Raw genomic sequence first — 17,440 nt, 5'->3', positions numbered from 1 at the left:
TGCTCTTTTGGCAGTGTAGTGTCCCCGTCACTACACTGGGGTGTTAGGACCCACACAGACCACAGGGTGAGCGCCCCCTGCTGGCCTCACTAACACCTCTTCCAGCAGCAACCTGGTTTTTCCCAGGAGGTCTCCCATCCAGGTACTAACCAGGCTCAGCCCTGCTTAGCTTCAGTGGGCAACCAGTCTTGGGCTACAGGGTGATATGGCTGCTGTGGATTATAATCTAGATGTGCTGTGTTTGACAGAAACCTGACTAAAACCAGACGATTATATTACTTTAAATGAGTCCACCCCGCAAGATTACTGTTTGCAAAGAGGGTGGTGTTGCTGTAATTTATAGTAATATTTTCAGAATTAGAAGTCTAGTTTCAAATATAATTATTTTGGTGCTTAATGTAGCAATATATAGTGTAAATGATAAATCACGTTTGCGATTTGTGCTGGCTACTATATACAGCCTGCAAAGCTACAGGACTGTGAAAAGTACTGGCACTTGTGTAAAAAGTGAGAATGCTTTCAAAAATAAAATCACAAATTGAATTTATTTATGATTTAACTTCTATTAACTAATTCAAATCAATATATGGTGTAACGACCCTTTGCGTTTAAAACGGCTTTTGTCCAGGTACACTTGCGCGTAGTTTCTCAGGTAGCTTGCAGGACTTGTTTATAATCAATGAAATCATACACTAACAGAAAACAATAGTCTCTCTCTGTAGAACAGGATGACATATTGACTTTGTACATTTAAACGTTCTTTTCTGGAATGCAAGGATACACCCATTTATTCATCTAAGTTCATGTTAACTTTAAATTTGCTATTGCTCTTTTTTTAAATACGTTTTCATTTATTTAAAGCACATAAAAAACATAATCTGACGAACCCTTTTCCACTATACCAAAGATGTTAATAAAGAACCTTTATTTTTAAGTGTATCATAAGAAAAATGTATTTACATTCTTTTTATAGAATTTTTTTTTTTTCCTTACCGTAAATGAATGGTTAATGTCACTGTAATGAATGGTATGTATTTCTGGCATGTAGCCTATATTCACACAACAATGCAGTCAAAAGTGAAAGTGTTCAAATGTATAGACCTTATTCAGAGCAGCGCCATAACAGGTGTGAAAGCGAGGCTGTGAGGGACAGACTTGTCGTGTTTCCAATGGCATCCGCTGTAAAAGGCTGTATAAAGCTCATAGACTACTTACAATTTTCCACAGCTTATATTGTCGGGAGTTTTTTGTCAACTGAAATTTCTTGGAAAGATATTTTTCCAGTGTTTCATGAGCAGAACGATCCAAAAACACATTAAATAACAGTACAGCCCATTGAAGAGATGCATGTCTGTCCCTCACAGCCTCGCTTTCATTCCCATTAAAAATCAAAGATGGCGCTGCTGTGAATAAGGTCTATAAGTACAATTATAACAGTTACATAAGTTCAGTCAGGACCACTTTGAGAATTAAATTTCTTGACAATCTTTGGCTCTAAGGTGCTCGAGCTGCCATACTAGACAGCTTGAGATACATCCGTGAGACACAAATCCTCCAAGTCTTTTAATAACCAAATGTTTCTTAGCATATGTTACAGAAGGAGATACAATGATTACGTAAATGTTTCTATACATAATCCACTGCTCTATTATGAAGATGGTAGGAGGTGAGGGGTGTAAATGTCTGTGAATTTTTTTGAAATTTTCAGTGCATGTCTGTGTGAGGTAAAAGGACACAAGCTGTTGTAGCTCCGCCCCCTGTGCCGGGAGCAGCAGCTCATTTGCATTTAAAGGGACAGACACAAAAATTTTGCGTTTTTGCTCACCCTCAAAAAACTTTAACATGCTATATAAAAATATTTGTGGGGTATTTTAAGCTAAAACTTCACACACACACTCTGGGGACATCAGATACTTATTTCACATCTTGTGAAAAGGGCATTATACAACCCCTTTAATGGGAACACTTAACAATAAGGTCCATTAGTTAATGCATTAACCATAGATGTAGATGATCCGCCTATAGGGTAAAGCTGAGCACTGGCTCAAATGACAGCATGGGCAGAGATCCGGGAGTCCCACTGGAGAGAAACCAGGATGATGATGATGTCTGAGAGCAAAACACAGTGACAAACAAAGCACTACAGTGAGAAAACAGACTGACAGTGCTGCGAATCGCTCAGCGAGCTGGACAGCTTCAATGCACAAGGCAATCTTTAAATAAGGAGTAGTAAAGGGATTAAATGACATGAGAAAAACCCAGCGAATTGACAAGCACGCACCTGTCAAAGCTAAACAAACAAAAGCAAAGGGAAGCACGCAGAAGAAAGGATCAAGCTTTCCGGTGAACATTCTGGAATCTCAACATCTTTGTTAATGTTATAGTTAATAACAATATAACTGTCCATTGATATAGTTCATGTCAGCTCAAGTCCATTAAATAATGAACAGATATAACTTTTGATTTTAATAAATGTTTTAGTACCGTAAATGTTGACATTACCATTAACTAAGACTAATAAATGCTTGAGTATTTTTTATTGTTCATGTTTAAAATGTTAACAAATGAAACCTTCTTGTAAAGTTGTACCAGTTTAAAACAGAAATCGTACTGAACACACACTGGGTCCCACTCTGAGAACCTGTTATATTAGTATTAAATAGACGATGGGTGGAGTTTAAGGACAGTTTTAGTCTGATGTCAAAACACATGAGTCCGTCCGTCTCCATATTAATCAATCGGAAGATGATCAGTCAGTAAACATTATTCACATTAGGTTGCTTCTCAGAGGTTATTTTTCGTTAGCAAACTCTTGAAAGATGTATCGATTTATTTTACATGCTGGATTGGTTTTACTGATTGGTAGATCAATACTAACAGGTAAGAGGTCTATTTAAATCTAAATATGTGAGTATGTGTGATGTGAGAATATAATAAAGACTAAAGCACTAAACATGTAAGAGAATTACATCTCTGCCACAAAAATGATTAAAACAATTGGAATATATTGTGAGATATCGTGACAAGCTTATTTAGTATATTTGAGTAGAATTTGAATTAATGGTAGAAACTGCATGAATGATTGTCAATAATGTTAAGGAATATAAAGATTGCAAAATTTCTTACAGTCTTTGGTAACAAAAAATATCCAACATTATAATCTGTGAATCTGAAATCAGATCAGAAATCAGAATGAAAAATGAAACAATAACAATAATTAATTTGGTATTAATGTTTGTTACATTAAAGTATTTAATACAACATTCAAAATACCCAAGAAATTATTTATTATTAATAATTAATTGGATGCTAAAATACTTTTCCTACCCCATCTTCATAAAAAATAAATCACAAGTCTAGAATCCTGTGGTTCTCTCTTGAATTCACACATGGTGATTCGGTACTGAAACTCCTCTTCGCAAAACTGGGTGAAGTTTGGTTGTGTTTATTTAAGTTGACCTGTATTATAATAACTCAGTTCTTGCTCTACAACTCCTTAAACGCCTTAATTATTACGCATTACATTCCAAACCCAACTGCCAACAAAAGGCAAAGCAAATCATTCCTGCGAATACAAACCAAACTTGTAACTTAAGTTATTTTGATTGTGTTCGTGCCAACGGTAAACAAGCACTTAATAACACAACTGATAATGAAATATGTTGCACGGTTCATGATCGTTTTCAGTATTGTGTTACCAAAATGAGACTTCCCTTTCAGAGCACTTTAAGCTGTTGTAGCTGAGAGGTATTTATTGAAGCAGGTTATGTGACATAGCCTACCTGGGTATGGGTAAGTGTAACCGCAAAGCGTGATGTGCGGCCAGCAACAACAGTTATAAAACACTTGATTCTGCGTAGCTTTGTGGAGTTAGACACGGGACAGCAGGAGGCAGTTTAACAGGAGCTTTTATTCCCTGACATAAAACACAAAACAAGCAGACTCTTTGTGAGTGAATCGCCCTTGTTTTCTCTTCCATGCAGTTAAAGGGACCCACAAAAAGGAGCATGAAACATAAATTGAGTTAAAAAAAAAAAAATCACATTAAATGAGAAAATAGTAGGCCTATAAAACAGAAAACATACCTGATATAAAAGACAAATAAGCAGCTGCTTTGGGTGAATTGCCCTGGTTATCTCTATAAAACAAATACGATCGTACACATCGTCATGCTCTCATTTCCAAATATTTAGGCAAACGAGAAAAAAATATATATAATAAGGAACCAGCATACCTCGAGTAAGCAAGGTTTGGGTTAATCAACCACGAGTGCGGTGTTTGACGGTAAGATTTGAATTGAATTGAATTGAATTGAATTGAATTGAAATGAAAGTCTTTATTTCTAACTATTAAAAAGAAGAAAAAAAAACATAAATGAAATAAACATTTATATATAACAAAATAAACAAAACAATATTTCAGCATTATACTTATGGAAAACCCCCAGGTCCCACATTATCAGTTTTCATAATAGTTCAAAGCCCTTTCCAACCAATAGGATTCCATTATGATAGCCTGAGCAATCTGAATCGTTGCATGTGTTTTTATATAAAAAAAGAAAAGAAAAGAAAATGTGGTTGTTTATCAGTTTTTTTTTTGTTTGTTGCAAATCTACTGGTCTCAAACCAAAACACATTAATGACAGTGGTAACATAATTTAACATATTTTTAAAAGAATCAAATATGTGAACAACAATAACAACAAAAAAAAAAAAAAAAAAAAAAAAAAAAACATAACAGGCACAAAATGAAACCACTCCCTTAATCAACAAATCTGCCGAAGAATGTGTGCCACTTGCATTTCATTTCACTGAATTTTATTTATTATTTTTTAAATTACTTATATGTTCCATCAAAGCCAGCTTGTAATTAAATTATTTAAATTAGGTCTGTCAATTTATTAAAATATTTACTCATGATTATTCTAACGACTTTCTTTGTAGTTACTTCATTCTGTTTATTTTTACAGACAGAAAACTAATAATATATTAGTTTTTGTGGGGGTTGAATATAGGTACATATTTATATAAAGACACCAGGTAGATACAGTGTATAACAGTGCATATTTAGGCAGAAGAAGTTATATAAAATATAACCCAACAAAGGTAAAAAACAAAAACAAAAAATAAACACACAGGTAAGTAAAATAATATTATACACATGAATTGGAGTGAAAATATAAATATATGAAAGCAATAATTATAATACAGATTAAAAAAGATTACCAGGAAGTCAAAAGAAACCTCAAAGTTACTTCCTTGAAATGACTATCAGATGTAGTCCTTGCTAAAATAATTGCTCAAGTCATTTTTCAGGTTTCATTTTTTTCAGCCCTTCAAGGGTTCAGATATGCTCATAGATTGCTCTTTGTCTCTCTCATTGTGAATTATTGTTTTTTCCCAAAATGCAAACCGTTTGTCCTAAAAGGTTGAACCTTCAGTTTTCGAATCTGTGTAAAACGAACTAATCAATCTTTTTGTGCTGCATGTAATGCAGGAGAATTTCTGTCTTTCCTCCAATGCCATTGAGCTGTTTTATTAAGGGCAAGTGAAGTTGAAAAGGTGTTCATGCCTGATTTTTAAGTGACACTATCCTTCGGTCACATATGAAAATTACACAGAGAATTATACTTGTTAGTGCTTGGTTAGAGTGATCAACAATGCATCTGATTATTTTTAAACCATGTTGAAATAGAGTTCAACAATTAAATTATATTATATATCCATCTTATGCCTTTCTTCTATTTTATCTATTAAAGCTTTGTTGTTTATTTATTTATTTTATATTACTAGCTGCACAAACAACACTTGAATCAACAACAACAGCTGAATCAACAACGGTAGTTCAACCAACAACATCTGAACCAACAACAACAGCTGGACCCACAACGGCAGTTCAACCAACAACAACTGAACCCACATCTACACCTGAACCAACAACAACCGCTGAATCAACAACAGTAGTTCAACCAACAACAACTGAACCCACATCTACATCTGAACCAACAACAACTGCTGAATCAACAACGGTAGTTCAACCAACAACAACTGAACCCACATCTACATCTGAACCAACAACAACAGCTGGACCAACAACAGTAGTTCAACCAACAACAACTGAACCCACATCTACACCTGAACCAACAACAACTGCTGGACCAACAACGGTAGTTCAACCAACAACAACTGAACCCACATCTACATCTGAACCAACAACAACTGCTGAATCAACAACAGTAGTTCAACCAACAACAACTGAACCCACATCTACATCTGAACCAACAACAACTGCTGAATCAACAACAGTAGTTCAACCAACAACAACTGAACCCACATCTACACCTGAACCAACGACAACAGCTGGACCAACAACGGTAGTTCAACCAACAACAACTGAACCCACATCTACATCTGAACCAACAACAACAGCTGGACCAACAACGGTATTTCAACCCACAACTACATCTGAACCAACAACAACAGCTGAATCAACAACGGTAGTTCAACCAACAACAACTGAACCCACATCTACATCTGAACCAACAACAACAGCTGGACCAACAACGGTATTTCAACCCACAACTACATCTGAACCAACAACAACAGCTGAATCAACAACGGTAGTTCAACCAACAACAACTGAACCCACATCTACACTTCAACCAACAACAACAGCTGAACCAACAACAACATCTGAACCAACAACAACAGCTGGACCAACAACAGTAGTTCAACCAACAACAACTGAACCCACATCTACATCTGAATCAACAACAGTAGTTCAACCAACAACAACTGAACCCACATCTACACCTGAACCAACAACAACAGCTGGACCAACAACGGTAGTTCAACCAACAACAACTGAACCCACATCTACACCTGAACCAACAACAACAGCTGAATCAACAACAGTACTTCAACCAACAACAACTGAACCCACATCTACATCTGAACCAACAACAACAGCTGGACCAACAACGGTAGTTCAACCAACAACAACTGAACCCACATCTACATCTGAACCAACGACAACAGCTGGACCAACAACGGTAGTTCAACCAACAACAACTGAACCCACATCTACACTTCAACCAACAACAACTGAACCCACATCTACACCTGAACCAACAACAACAGCTGGACCAACAACGGTAGTTCAACCAACAACAACTGAACCCACATCTACATCTGAACCAACGACAACAGCTGGACCAACAACGGTAGTTCAACCAACAACAACTGAACCCACATCTACACTTCAACCAACAACAACTGAACCCACATCTACATCTGAACCAACGACAACACCTGGACCCACAACGGTAGTTCAACCAACAACAACTGAACCCACATCTACATCTGAACCAACGACAACAGCTGGACCAACAACGGTAGTTCAACCAACAACAACTGAACCCACATCTACATCTGAACCAACAACAACAGCTGGACCAACAACAACAGCTGGACCAACAACGATAGTTCAACCAACAACAACTGAACCCACATCTACATCTGAACCAACAACAACAGCTGGACCAACAACGATAGTTCAACCAACAACAACTGAACCCACATCTACATCTGAACCAACAACAACAGCTGGACCAACAACGGTAGTTCAACCAACAACAACTGAACCCACATCTACATCTGAACCAACAACAACAGCTGGACCAACAACGGTAGTTCAACCAACAACAACTGAACCCACATCTACACCTGAACCAACGACAACAGCTGGACCAACAACGGTAGTTCAACCAACAACAACTGAACCCACATCTACATCTGAACCAACGACAACAGCTGGACCAACAACGGTAGTTCAACCAACAACAACTGAACCCACATCTACATCTGAACCAACAACAACAGCTGGACCAACAACGATAGTTCAACCAACAACAACTGAACCCACATCTACATCTGAACCAACAACAACAGCTGGACCAACAACGATAGTTCAACCAACAACAACTGAACCCACATCTACATCTGAACCAACAACAACAGCTGGACCAACAACGATAGTTCAACCAACAACAACTGAACCCACATCTACATCTGAACCAACAACAACAGCTGGACCAACAACGATAGTTCAACCAACAACAACTGAACCCACATCTACATCTGAACCAACAACAACAGCTGGACCAACAACGATAGTTCAACCAACAACAACTGAACCCACATCTACATCTGAACCAACAACAACAGCTGGACCAACAACGGTAGTTCAACCAACAACAACTGAACCCACATCTACATCTGAACCAACAACAACAGCTGGACCAACAACGGTAGTTCAACCAACAACAACTGAACCCACATCTACACCTGAACCAACAACGGTAGTTCACACAACAACAACTGAACCCACATCTACACCTGAACCAACAACGGTAGTTCACACAACAACAACTGAACCCACATCTACACCTGAATCAACAACAGTAGTTCACACAACAACAACTGAACCCACATCTACACCTGAACCAACAACGGTAGTTCACACAACAACAACTGAACCCACATCTCCACCTGAATCAACAACAGTAGTTCACACAACAACAACTGAACCCACATCTACACCTGAATCAACAACAGTAGTTCACACAACAACAACTGAACCCACATCTACACCTGAACCAACAACAGTAGTTCACACAACAACTGAACCCACATCTACACCTGAACCAACAACAGTATTTCACACAACAACAACTGAACCCACATCTACACCTGAACCAACAACAGTAGTTCACACAACAACAACTGAACCCACATCTACACCTGAACCAACAACAGTAGTTCACACAACAACTGAACCCACATCTACACCTGAACCAACAACAGTAGTTCACACAACAACAACTGAACCCACATCTACACCTGAACCAACAACAGTAGTTCACACAACAACAACTGAACCCACATCTACACCTGAACCAACAACAGTAGTTCACACAACAACTGAACCCACATCTACACCTGAACCAACAACAGTAGTTCACACAACAACAACTGAACCCACATCTACACCTGAACCAACAACAGTAGTTCACACAACAACAACTGAACCCACATCTACACCTGAACCAACAACAGTAGTTCACACAACAACAACTGCACCAACATCTACCACTCAATCAACAACAACTGCACCAACATCTACCACTCAGTCAACAACAACTGCACCAACATCTACCACAACAACTGCACCAACATCTACCACTCAATCAACAACAACTGCACCAACATCTACCACTCAGTCAACAACAACTGCACCAACATCTACCACAACAACTGCACCAACATCTACCACTCAATCAACAACAACTGCACCAACATCTACCACTCAATCAACAACAACTGCACCAACATCTACCACTCAATCAACAACAACTGCACCAACATCTACCACAACAACTGCACCAACATCTACCACTCAATCAACAACAACTGCACCAACATCTACCACTCAATCAACAACAACTGCACCAACATCTACCACAACAACTGCACCAACATCTACCACTCAATCAACAACAACTGCACCAACATCTACCACAACAACTGCACCAACATCTACCACTCAATCAACAACAACTGCACCAACATCTACCACAACAACTGCACCAACATCTACCACTCAATCAACAACAACTGCACCAACATCTACCACAACAACTGCACCAACATCTACCACTCAATCAACAACAACTGCACCAACATCTACCACAACAACTGCACCAACATCTACCACTCAATCAACAACAACTGCACCAACATCTACCACAACAACTGCACCAACATCTACCACTCAATCAACAACAACTGCACCAACATCTACCACTCAATCAACAACAACTGCACCAACATCTACCACTCAGTCAACAACAACTGCACCAACATCTACTACTCAGTCAACAACAACTGCACCAACATCTACCACTCAGTCAACAACAACTGCACCAACATCTACCACTCAATCAACAACAACTGCACCAACATCTACCACTCAATCAACAACAACTGCACCAACATCTACCACTCAATCAACAACAACTGCACCAACATCTACCACTCAGTCAACAACAACTGCACCATCAACAACAACTGCACCAACATCTACCACTCAGTCAACAACAACTGCACCAACATCTACCACTCAGTCAACAACAACTGCACCAACATCTACCACTCAATCAACAACAACTGCACCAACATCTACCACTCAATCAACAACAACTGCACCAACATCTACCACTCAGTCAACAACAACTGCACCATCAACAACAACTGCACCAACATCTACCACTCAGTCAACAACAACTGCACCAACATCTACCACTCAGTCAACAACAACTGCACCAACATCTACCACTCAATCAACAACAACTGCACCAACATCTACCACTCAGTCAACAACAACTGCACCATCAACAACAACTGCACCAACATCTACCACTCAGTCAACAACAACTGCACCAACATCTACCACTCAGTCAACAACAACTGCACCAACATCTACCACTCAATCAACAACAACTGCACCAACATCTACCACTCAGTCAACAACAACTGCACCAACATCTACCACTCAATCAACAACAACTGCACCAACATCTACCACTCAGTCAACAACAACTGCACCAACATCTACCACTCAATCAACAACAACTGCACCAACATCTACCACTCAGTCAACAACAACTGCACCATCAACAACAACTGCACCAACATCTACCACTCAGTCAACAACAACTGCACCAACATCTACCACTCAATCAACAACAACTGCACCAACATCCACAGCTCAGTCAACATCTTCATCTACAGATGTTCTTCCCCGAAGTAAGCTAAATTAATTTTATCTGTTTATGCAGTTTTTATTATTTGCCACCAAGATTTTCTTATTAAAATTGTATTCACCTATGCTGATATGAATCTAATATGAATTTTATAGATATGACAGCACTTGCTTATGCAACTTTTAAAATGAGATCCTTTGTTGAGCTGAGCGATGATGAGATCATTACATATATTGACAAGGTAAGCTAATATTTTGTCTTTTAACTATTCTGTCTAATTTTTAAAAATCTGTTGAGTTAATTTTTTTTTTCATTAAGAACAAAAATATGTCCAGCAAGCAATTACAATTGAAATGTATTCATGGCATGAAAGAAACAACAATTCTCATAACCCCTTAACTCTCTTTTTTAAAGGGGTTGTATATAATTCAGAAACCCCTTGTTATTAGCGCACCGGTGGCCGTTAAGTGAACTGCACCCAGCAACTTATTGCTCGCACTCCTGCACACATAATTTACAAGAGACTGAACGTGATTCAATACCCGAATATAGTCACAACAAAGTTCTTTTTCGTTCTTTGCTTAGAAGTAAAAAGAAATTGGAAATACCTTTGCAGTGATGTACTGTTAACGAACAGCCTTACACTGTCCACGCTGCTGAGAGCGACGTTTAGATGGATATGTAAATATCATATCATGTGTGCTGTGCGCTTTTCTCTTAATAATAAAATAAACACATAAAAAAAATGCTGGAAAATGCATCTCATCATAGAGAAAGATGTGGATATGTTCACACAAGCTCTGCAATTCACAGGCATGTCGAACGATGAGGTAAAATTACACTGTTATGACTTTGATCATAAAGTATATGTGATACTATCTGGCTATGTGAGACTATTTTGAATGAATCCCTTTTCTTTGCATGACACATTGACATTACGCCAGCGGGCACTGGACATCAATGTAACATAAGGAAGATGTTGGACTCCAATATTGGACAGATGTCAAATTTTGGTTAAGAATGAAAACCCGGTTGGCGTGTAAACCCAACATTTCTTTGACGTCAAGCGCCAACATTGGACAGGCGTCGAATATTGGTTGAAAGTGAAAATTGCGTTGACGTCTAAACCTAATTTTTGTATGACGTCAAGGTCCAACGTTGGACAGATGTCAAAGTTTGGTTAAAAATAAATTTTGATGTTGTCTTTGCATTATGGTTGGACTAGAAAGACATCTCTCAAAACCCAAACTTAGCTGTCAATTTCAACTTTAAAGTAAGATGTTTACATACTATGGATTTTGTTGACATGACATCAAACTTTTTACCAAGCCAGGTCTTTGTTAAATGAAAGTTCAAAAAACAGTGAAACTTATGACAAATCAGACAAATGTCAAGATCCACTGTCAGCAGACCTAAAATATACATTTTTAGAAATCAGCAAAGAAAGTTAACAAACTTTAAATACTCAGTGAAATTGAAATGTTTGGCGGTTTAATACTTTAAAGACACTGCTCTAACTGTGTGCTTTAGATCAGTGTTTCCCAACCCTGTTCCTGGAGGCACACCGGCCAGCACTACACATTTTAGATGTCTCCTTTCTATTTCTGGTCTTGGAGTCTCTACTAAAGAGCTGATGAGTTGAATCAGGTGTGTTTGATTAGGAAGAGTTGGGAAATTTGTAGTGCTGGTGTGCCTCCAGGAACAGGGTTGGGAAACACCGATCTAAGGCTACGTTTACACGTGGCCGGTTATTTTCATAAACAGACATTTCACCCTCTCCGTTTTCAGAAAAGTGTTCGTTTACACAAACCCGTGTATATGCCGTCAAGAGCATGCCAAACCCTATGGCCAAACCTGTAGGTGGCAGTGTAACGAGAAGCTCAAGCCCAATCCCGAAAATATAGGTCGCACCTTTGACGCAGTGCAAGTTCTGTCGCATACTGTGACGTCGACTGCCTAAAACTCAGTTTTTCTCAGTTTACATGCAAACGTGCAAACAGAGTTTTCCAAAATCTCCACTCTGGCCGGAGTTTTTAGAAAGAATCGTTTTCAGAGGCGAATTCTCCGTTTGCGTGTAAACAACTGAAGGGAAATGTCTCAGTTTTTCAAAATAACCATGTACGTGTAAACGGGGCCCAAAGCACACAGTTAGAGCAGTGTCTTCAAAGTTCCCGTTTGATACGGTTCGCTCATACTGCGTCGCTAGACGCAATGAGAAAACTACCGTTTCTCCAATTACTGAAGATTATAGAATAAGCTGCACAAACCTATGGAGTAGGTAGTATCTTAGCCTTGGCACCCTTGGGCCCTTATTGATGCGCCCTGGGCCAGGGCCCCAGAACAATTGTCGTTTTGCAGTTCTAAGCACAGCGCGATTGGACTGTGTTCCCATTGCACTTAATTCTAACCTTAACACTAAAACGTTCCACAGACGTGTGCATTTACATTTATCTATTAGGAGGAAGTATCAACAAGTATATGTTGAGAAGTCACACTTGATAACAATCTGAACCCATCAAGTCAATGCTTCTCATTTTTTAAATGTTTGAAACTACTTGGCACTTCAAGTGAATTAACCAGAATCAGTAATGAGGAAATTTCAAGAAGCCTAAATAAACGAACTGTTATGAGTCTCGTTTACTCTGCCCTGTTCGGGCCTTAACGGTATATATTGAGCACTCTCTCCCGTTCAGGCAGTCAGAGCAGCTCTTTGTGTGCTTTGTCGGCCACACCAAAGGACATCCGGTTTCAAAGCAAAGACTGTCCCACTGGATAGTGGATGCAATTGCGTTGACCTACGCTTCAATGGCCCATCGGATTAAAAGTGCACTCCACCAGAGGCATGGCCTCATCCTGGGTATGGTCCCGCGGAGTGTCCATTGGCGACACTTGTGCGGCGGCCAGCTGGTCCTCGCTGTCCACATTGGCAAGATTCTATAACTTGGATGTCCCTGGGCTACAAGTACCTCGACCTCTACGTGAGCTCAACTCGCTAGAACACTCCATGAGACTCTGACATGTAGTCTGAGTCCATTGTTTTTGGGCTGTTATACCGCCCAATCTTAGCCTTGGCACCATTGGGCCCTTACTCATGCGCCCTGGGCCAGGGCTCCAGAACAATTGTCATTTCGCAGTTCTAAGCACGGCGTGATTGGACTGGATTCCCATTGCATTTAGCGACGCAGTACGAGTGAACCGTATCGAAAGGGAACTTACTCGCTTCAGTTGAATTAACCCGATTCCCTATGGCAGAACACCCTCTTATATAGATGGATAGCCCCGCCCATTTCTGCGGGGTTTGGCGGCCTTTCTCACCATAGGCTCATGCCGTTTCACTGCATTATTCTATAATCTTCAGAAATCGGAGAAAAAGGATTTTTCCCGTTGTGTCTAGCTACGCAGTACTCGTTACCGTCATCTCATCGAACCAAGGTTACGTTAGTAACCAAGTACATTTTATCAATGCATTTCTCACTTTCCAAACCACCACCAGAATACCTTTGGCAATGTTCTAAATAGAGATTAACTAATCCAAAAAGTTGCAGTTGGCTTTGGTGCTAATCCTCCAAGATCCAATCGAAATGTAGCAAACCTTTCTCCACTGTGGCAGTAAAAGATGAGCCCTGCCATAACACTGGGACCTGGAATGTGTTGTTCCTAACATGCATATAAAGTTGTCAATTTCATTTCAGTTTGCCAAGCTTTTCTCAGCAAACATCAGTGGGACCATCAGGATTACTGTGAAGAAACAAAGAAAATTGTTGGCCTAAGGATCTGACATGGAAAACTTCTGTCCGTCCACATGCAATCCTCGACATACAATGAAGTTGGCACTTTACAGATTAAACGGGTTTTGTCAAGTCAGTTGTTTAATTAAATTTCGTGCAAATAAATGTTTATTTTTAATTTTATTTATCAAATTTTATGTGTTTCTATAACATAATGTGAAATATCAATAAAACCTTTTCTCCAGCTGCCATTTCCCCCCATTCAGTTTCTATGAGTTCCTCCTATACTGTTTCTAGCCACATCAATTTGTATTATTAATTTTATCCTAATCTGACTTTTTAATGTGCTATAGGAAAATCTAAAGCTTATTTATAAGTAATGCGATATATTTTAAATAAATTATAAATATATTTTAAAAACTGTGGCAAAATTCCTGGCGATTATATACTCTGGCCAATACAAATGTTGTTACTTATTGTACTAATTTTAATCTTAATTCTAACCTTAACACTAAAACGTACCCCAGACGTGTGCATTTACATTTATCTACTTGGAGGAAGTCAGTATATGTTGAGAAGTCACACTTGATAACAATCTGAACCCCCATCAAGTCAATGCTTCTCATTTTTTAAATGCTGTGAAACTACTTGGCACTTCAAGTGAATGAACCAGAATCAGTGATGAGGAATTTTCAAGAAACCTAAATAAGTGAACTGTAAAGATCAGATAAGGTAAGATAAGAAGTATCAGTATTTTTTTCCCCTCAGATTTACTTGTTTAAAAACGTGCTTTTCCAGATAGCGTGTCGGTTACCAAGAATGATTGATGGGTCACAACCAAATTTCAGAAACTTCCCCGGCTAAAATTTTTTGATTTGGCATCAATCAAAATATAAATATGAAAGCCAAAATATTAAATGTCACAGATGTATATATTTACTGAGTAATCCACTATTTTGTCAATAGGACCAAAATGACAGTCATTTGATTATGTTATTTTTTACACTGAGATTGGTAGTTAAATCTGTTGACTTCAGAAATCTTTGTTGCATTATAATTCAACGGTGTCAGTTCTAAAATGGGGGGAAAGCACTTCTTGTGTTTGACCTCTGGTTTTAAGTTCACATGGTATGACCCTGATGGGATTTACATAATGTTTCCTCATACTTAAAATCTGTGGATAGTCATCCTGACCTGCAACATATTTTAGTCGCCAACCTGGTCTGACTTATAAAAGCTAGTGGATGGAGTTTCAAAACACATGACTGCCACGTTTCAATCAGATAAGTAAAAGAAAATAGAAAAATCACTTTCAGCTATACTGCAAATATTTGATTTATAAATAAATATTTAAAATAAAAATCTTTTTCACCAATGTCCTTAATTTAAAAGTGCTGGTGTTGATGTCTGAACATTTTTAATGTTCATGTGAAAGATTTGATTAATAAAAGGATCTGATGTTAAGGTTTATTGATTACAGTCTGATTTGTCACAAAGATAATGTTAGCTAGTCTCCTGGATAAACGTGTTGAAAGTTACAAACTGTCATGACATTCTTTTCCAGCAAAAGTGTTTATACATTTAAAGCTTGTTGCATATTTTCTTTTTGTACAGAAAAGTAAAAAAAAAATTTTTTTAAACTTTGCGAACACATTTTTGGATGAAAAACAAAAACTTCTAGCAATAAATTGATCATTCTTTTAAGAGGGACCAGTGAAATTGTTGGAAGAGCAAGTAAGTATATAAATATATTTTGTTTTATTGAAAACTGTCACGAACTGCTCTGAGACACAAAGGTTGAGGATCCAAACGCAGTTTATTGAAAGGGTAATCCACAATCGTAGTCGAAAACAGGCAAGAGGTCAGAGCACAGTAAATCAGTCCAATCAAACAAACTAATCCAGAGGGTGAGACAGGAACGGGAAAACCAGGACGCAGGCAGATATCAAGAACCAGGAACATGGGAAACAGAGGAAAACGCTCAGAGATTCAGTGTAAACAACTAACAAGACTTCGCAGGGAATGCACGTGAAAACCAGGCGTATATGGGGAGAGCTAAACGAGGGAAAGACATACAGAATGTGATCAAAGCTCTAAAATCAGACATGGATAGATGGCCAGTGAAACAACTTACATTTATGTATTACATTTTTCTGTATTTTAAGATTAATATTTAATGAAATATACAGATATTATAGCAAATAAAATATTTTTTCATTCTTTCTGCTGAAAACAAAAAACAAAACAGGTTTTAGATTTCATTTTGTGAGTCATGAGCCATGAATGCCATGTAACTGATCAGATTCAGAACTCCAATTAATATAATATAATGTATTACTCCTATAACTCCTTACAGCGGTATTTTACAGCAGCTTTATTAATCAGTTGAATAGTAGTGCTTTTATTATAGTCACCAACAGATTATGTATGTTTTAATGCATTTTGATATTTTTAGTGAGCAACAACCAGTAAACATGATGTTACGTGTCAGATTAAATGACTAGTTTACAATGATAATGCACATAGACTGATTACCGTAACTTTATCATCCTTTGCAATGAAGAAGACTGCAAATAGTCACGGCTGGTCAAAGGTCGGGAGGACTGTTTACCCAAGACTTCAGCTTATCATTAATTACAAAGCTAGTTATTTATTGAAAAATATCCTGAGGGGGACTGTTTGAATGCTTTTTAATAGCTAACTTTGACATTTTAAGTTTTTAATTAAGGGGGAAAAAAAATCTATTGAATAATGAAAAATAATAATACATGTAGGCCCTAAGTAATGGCATAATTATATATATATATATATATATATATATATATATATATATATATATATATATATATATATATATATATATATATATATATATTCTCAGGAGCTCTGC

The 17,440-nt window shown here is 38.0% G+C and overlaps 1 long non-coding RNA gene across 1 annotated transcript; it reads right to left on the bottom strand.

The window, feature by feature from the left end:
• Positions 1–1,550: 1,550 nt before the first annotated feature.
• On the bottom strand, positions 1,551–5,554 carry LOC309475561. Its single transcript, XR_014197725.1, has 2 exons — positions 3,328–5,554; positions 1,551–2,109 (listed from the first exon to the last, which is right to left on the bottom strand). It is a non-coding gene; the product is annotated as an uncharacterized lncRNA (long non-coding RNA).
• Positions 5,555–17,440: the final 11,886 nt, after the last annotated feature.

The sequence above is a fragment of the Leuciscus leuciscus genome (genome assembly GCF_965113295.1).
Source record: "Leuciscus leuciscus genome assembly, chromosome: 15".
In the NCBI taxonomy this organism is placed as follows: Eukaryota; Metazoa; Chordata; class Actinopteri; order Cypriniformes; family Leuciscidae; genus Leuciscus; species Leuciscus leuciscus.
This window is presented reverse-complemented; position numbering and strand designations above follow the sequence as displayed.